At 36.4% G+C, this 5749-nt stretch overlaps 1 long non-coding RNA gene across 1 annotated transcript; it reads left to right on the top strand.

Moving 5' to 3' along the window:
- Nucleotides 1–2656: 2656 nt before the first annotated feature.
- Nucleotides 2657–5175, top strand: LOC149217034 (uncharacterized). The gene is made up of 2 exons (XR_016251186.1): nucleotides 2657–3857; nucleotides 4487–5175. It is a non-coding gene; the product is annotated as an uncharacterized LOC149217034 (long non-coding RNA).
- The last annotated feature ends 574 nt before the right edge of the window (nucleotides 5176–5749 follow it).

The raw sequence follows: 5749 nt of genomic DNA, 5'->3' as shown, positions 1-5749 counted from the left end.
ACCCTTGCACACTCCTTTCTTCTCAGCCTTGAAGATTGGCAATCCCCACACCATGTTCTTCAAGATTGGAAACATTCACTAGTGCAAGTGACCTAGTCTCTTTTGTCGAAGCTCACAAAAGTTGTCACTATCATACCCTATAGGAATCCCTTGCAATTTAGGATGAGGACTTGCTGATCTTCAAAGTTAGCCATATATGTAGGCTCTATCATCAATGAAATTGGAAAGCGATTTTTAGTTAAGCTAGGTACATACAAAACATCAATAACTTAGTAAGCTTAAGGATATCACTTGATGGATCCCACTGTCCACATACTAGTCGACGTCAGACATGATGTCAGATGACAGGCATGAGACCATTGAGAAGTGTATCTCGAGATTGGATGAAAGCTCATCCACTTGAGCTAATGCTTTTGTACTCCTTGCAAGTTGTTTCTGCCGTTGTTTCTTGCCCTTCCCCTTCTTTTGACAACATTGGAAGCAAAGTGCCCAAACTTTTGACACTTGAAGCACTAATGTGGCTCAAGTCCTTCTTTCCCTGGTTAAAGAACCTGGCTCCTCTGGCTTCCCTTTTTAACCCTTCTTAGTTTCTCTTTTCTTGTTGCCCTTCTTCCTCTTGCTAATGAGGACAACATTCTGATCCTCCTCAATACCTGCAATAGTCTCCTTCTAGTTGAAGTCATTCCATAGCCTCCTAAAAATGGGAAGTTTTTTAAATTTTTGGCGCAGATGTCATAGCCAAAAAATTTCCAAAAAGAACAGGACCTATTTAATGCAATGGGTACTAGCTCTTCACCCTTCACCTCCTCTCAATTGCTGCAAGCTGATCATGGAGATCAATAATCTTCATTAAGTAGGCAACTACGATATCCTTTTGCTCATTTGCAGGGATTAAGCTTATTTCTTAACAACGTCTTCTGTTTGATGTTCTCACTATGATAGAGTGACTAGAGCATCAAACATGTACTTTATTGTGGTCTTTTTGGTGATGTGAAGGATCTAATGATCCTTCTTAGGTTCAAGTATGACTCACTTGACCTTGGCCATCTTCTTTTTATGATTTACCAATTACACAGGTTTGGCTGCTTGGCAGGCTCTACAACTAGTTTCTCAAAGAAGTTAGACAAATCCTACTCCAACAATATCTTTAAGAGGGACCTTCCAATCTGTCCTTGTATTTGAGATTGACTGTAGCCATACTGCTGCATTGGAATATAGCCTAAACAAAAGTTAAAACAGATCAGCGGCCTAACAAAGAACCCGACAACCTGAAACTTCACTGTGCTTTTCTCAAGCATGGATCACAGCATCTGACCCCTGGAGCCTTGTGACTGCTACCTTTCATAGGTAGCAGACCTACTATCTATTCAAGGATTTTTAGAATGTTTCAACAAACCTCTCTGATACCATTATGAATTTGTCTAACACATTGTAAACAGATTCTTCTTCTAATGAAAACTAACACTGTCTAAATTTAAAGGCTAATCAAAACTGCAATTTGAATCTAACTATAATCTTGAAACACAGTTGGAATACATACATTGGAACACATAGATCAATGTCAAAAGCCCCTTTTACTGCTATTCCAATACTGCTGAATAAAAATCTGCTAGAAAATTTGCTAGAAAGGATTTTGTGTAAGAACTGAAACTAACCCTATTACAGATCCATACTCTCACTCTCTCTTATAAGTGACACCTAGGGTTTATAAATAGATATATTGGTTAGATCTCTGGATCTGTGCCCTATCTAACTGATAAAAGATGAATTCAAAAAGACTGCGAAAAATAAAACAGAACTGCCTCATCTAACTTTAGCACTTTATCTTTGACCTCAATTCTAATGATAAACTTATCCTATTCTATTTATGGCTGGTGCATACATGCGTGCATGTGCCCTTATTGCTGGAATACTAAAATTTGTGATGTGCCCTTACTGTCTATTTATTGCTGCATTCTCACCAACAGATCATTATGTTGTTTGAAATTTAATGCTGCATGGATTTGTGTAATGCTGCTGCATAGAAGGTGCCCGGATCTGCCATGCGTGCTCCAACCTAGTAGAAGATGAGTTGGGGTACACTATCTAACAACAATGAGTCACCAAACACTTGTATTTTTGAAATGCCACTGTGGGCTGCTAGTTTTAAGAGTATTGTTAGGGCAGTAAGCTCGGTTTAGTTATTTGATCCTCACCTAAATCTATTTTAAATCTGATATAGTGAGAGTTATTGAGATAGAGCACACCTCTGACTTCCCTTTTTTTTGGGGGTACCTTGACTAGCTCCATCAAAGTAATCCCCATGTTCCAGATTTGTCCATAGGAGCACGAATCAACTTTTTCTGTGTAGGGGTTGATGAAAAAGCTTTGAAGTTTGAGAAGATTGACTGACCTTGGAAGGCACATTGAAAATGAGTTATATACCTGTCGTCAAAGATTTCAACATTTCTATCTTTCCAGATTCCCCATGATACTATTAGAGGAAGACCTTTGAGGTCTTTGAGATCTGAGTTTTGCTACCTCTTTTTAAAGCACTCTTCAGCATATCCTCCTTGTCCACAGTCCTTTATCCTTCTCAAACTATCCATTTCAGTCCAGACTTTCCTTTAGTAAGAACAGAATATCAGTGAGTGGCCTATGTTCTTTTCACCTCTTTTACATATTATACATTTGCTTGGACTTGATCCATTCCTTCTCTGAAGAAGTTCCTATGTGGGTGCTCTATTTAAGATTGCCAACTGCATGTAAATAATGAACTTTTGAAAGGTTCTGATACAGATGCGCTTCCACCATGAGAGTGTGCATTCTGGTCTATCCAGGGCATATGATTCTTATCCTAACTTTGGAGTGTAAATCCCCAAGGCTGGATTTTAGACCAGACATGTTCATCATCAGAGTCTTTTATATAGGCATGGCACACTTTTGATTTGTTTATAAATCCTTTCGATTGAATATTGTCTTGGCCTTTGAGTCCTCTCTGTTCAGTGCTCTTCCAATCCTGCTGCCAAATGGAGGAGTTTCCTGGTCCAGCTGACTGGGCCTGATTGAAGAGAGTTTATCACTGCTTCTGGCAGGTTGTACTCAGCTCCACTGCTTATCCATGGGTCTATACTGATCTTTGCCTTAGCCTCATTGCGAACCTTCCATGCCAACTAATTTTCTATTAAAAGGAATGCTATTGTCAGTGCTTTCAATAATATGGATGCATTGCTGATTGACTTGTTTGGGTTTCCAATCCTGTCTTCTGCTGAATTGGGCTCAATATATCTTTGAATGTGAATCTGATTCCAGAGGTCCTCTTTTGATATTAGTCTCCACACAGTACACACACTTGGCTTTTAGGGCTTTCCCAAAGCAATGATATTCTATATGTAATGCATGTGGGTTTTTTTTCTAGCTTTATTTTAATGTTTTCTGAGCAAAAAATAGTCTTATATTATAGAAAACAGATCACGTACTGTAATTGCTTTCTCTTTGCATCCATGCTAGAAGAGCCAACATATCAGATTGGGCATCATATTTGGGATGTCTCATGTCATTCTAAGGACAAAATCCACAACAGTGATAAGATTCAGTGTGGGCTTTTATTTTTATTGTGCTCTTTCCAGCTTTGTGGCTGGAATGGGTTGTAGGTCCAATTGAATCTGTATGAGTTTTCATCTCTCTTCATCCAGTGCTCTGCCTTCCAATACATATTGACAGATTGGGTTGTGTCACGTGTACTTGCAATATGGTCCTTATTTGGGCACTTTCTCTTTTGCAGATGCTGTGGCTAGGTGGCATGATTGGAGATTTCCAACTTTGAATATGGATCAACCTATTTCATTATTGAATCCCGTGGTGTATGGATGAATGATGTATGTATTAGTATGAATGATGAATATGGATCAGTGTATTTCATTATTTAATTCAATCATGTATCGATCAATGTATTTATGCTTTCATTATTGAAAATATATATATTAAAAAAATTATATACCCCCACATCCAACTGTCCCCCCTACTTTTCCCTAAAATTTGAGGGTACTCCCACATGTCCCCCCTGTGCATCTCCCCAAACATGCGTCTCCCTGTCCCAGAGTGTTGGTGGAACATTAATTTTAACTTGCCAACATAGGTTGAAAATATAGTATGATTTCATATTGAAATACGCGCATGCCCTTCAAATTTGATCCCAGGTGGAAGAATTATTTAAGGAAAAGTATTTTGAAGTGTGTTCTAGTGTTTGCCTTTTAGAAAATGTTAATCTTTTTTCAAGCTTTCTTTTCAGTTCTTATAACTGATTTGTTTGTTTTACTTTAGTGGTTTATTTATAATAGTTAAAAAGGCTTATGAGATTTAATAGAAACCTTTTACACCCACACCAGATATGCCAAAAAGACCTTAGACATGTGAATGCCAATTTAGATGCACCATTTATATTGTGCAGTTGTGATGTTTTCTATTAACGATTGTGCTGAATAGCTTTGTGTGTTGAATGATGTAGGTACCTTCAAGACAATTTTGACCACATACAGGAATCATATGATGGATCCAGATTTGAAGTAAGAATTCTCCAAACATGTTAACTAATGCATTCAACTGTCCAATGTTCTTAGGTAATGGTCTTGTAAGATTTCTTCTGACAATTTCTTGTAACAGGAGTGTTATTGTAATCTCTTAAGATGTTGTAAGAGCTAGTACTAAGAGCTTATGATAACCCTTTTGTTGTCAGAAATGTGTGAGGAGTGAATGTTACAGGATTTCCATTTAGTATATTGAACAGTTGAATGATAGTTAACATGTAAGCAAAGTTCAGTTCTGTACAGGAATCAGATGAGATGGGTTGAGAATCGAGATATGTTTCCAGATTCAAAAGTAAAATTCTACAAACATGTTAATTGATTCATTCAGCTTCACAATGCTCTCAGGGACTGACCCTGTAATATTTATTCTTACAATTTCTGGCAACAAGAGGATATTTCTAAGCTCTCAAGAATTCACATAAAGGCCAACTCTTAAGAGCTTATGATAATCCTTTTGTTGTGAAATTTTTTTGAGGGATGAATGTTAAGAGGATCAACATTTGAGCACATTGAACAGTTGAATGATTAGTCAATGTGTAAGCACAGTACAGTTCTGTATATTCCTTCATATAACCCTCTGAAAAGGTATAGCAAACACGCATGGTGAATATAGTGTAACGAATAAAATATATAAATAATATAAATATAATGTAAAAGATAATAATCATAAATAATAGTTAAGTTAAGTTAATAATTAGGTTGAAGAGGCATGTCTAATAGGACATGACTCTTCATGAAGAGACGCTTGCGTGATATATAAGCAAGCCTCTTGTTCTCATTGTAAATCATTATCATTATCATTCTTATTCATTTTATTTAATATAATATTTATATCCTTAATGGATAATTTGATATTCCAAGTCTTTTGGAGTAATTAATTTATAGAAGGAACTTTGTTAGCTTCATTTGGTATCAGTATCAGAGCCACGTTAGGCCTTTGGCTATCAACCTATCATCAACCTTCTTGCTGTCATAATTGAAGCGTTTCACTATATATTGGGAGATTCTCTATTTTTTAGGCCTTTGGCCCTGAAAAAAAAAAAAAAAAAAAATAACCAAAATAATATAAGTAAATAAATTAAAAAAAGAAGAAGAAAATAAAAAGTAAACAAAAAAAAAAAAAAAAACGGATACAAAATCTCATACCAAGTATATTTAAAGATTTTTACGTGAAGAAGCCCATG

Source organism: Pinus tabuliformis, chromosome 1_1 (assembly GCF_031772625.1).
Source record: "Pinus tabuliformis cultivar Carrire ecotype Pingquan chromosome 1_1, CPIR1, whole genome shotgun sequence".
In the NCBI taxonomy this organism is placed as follows: Eukaryota; Viridiplantae; Streptophyta; class Pinopsida; order Pinales; family Pinaceae; genus Pinus; species Pinus tabuliformis.
Note: the sequence above shows the minus strand (reverse complement) of the source record. Positions and strands in the feature narration are given on the sequence as shown.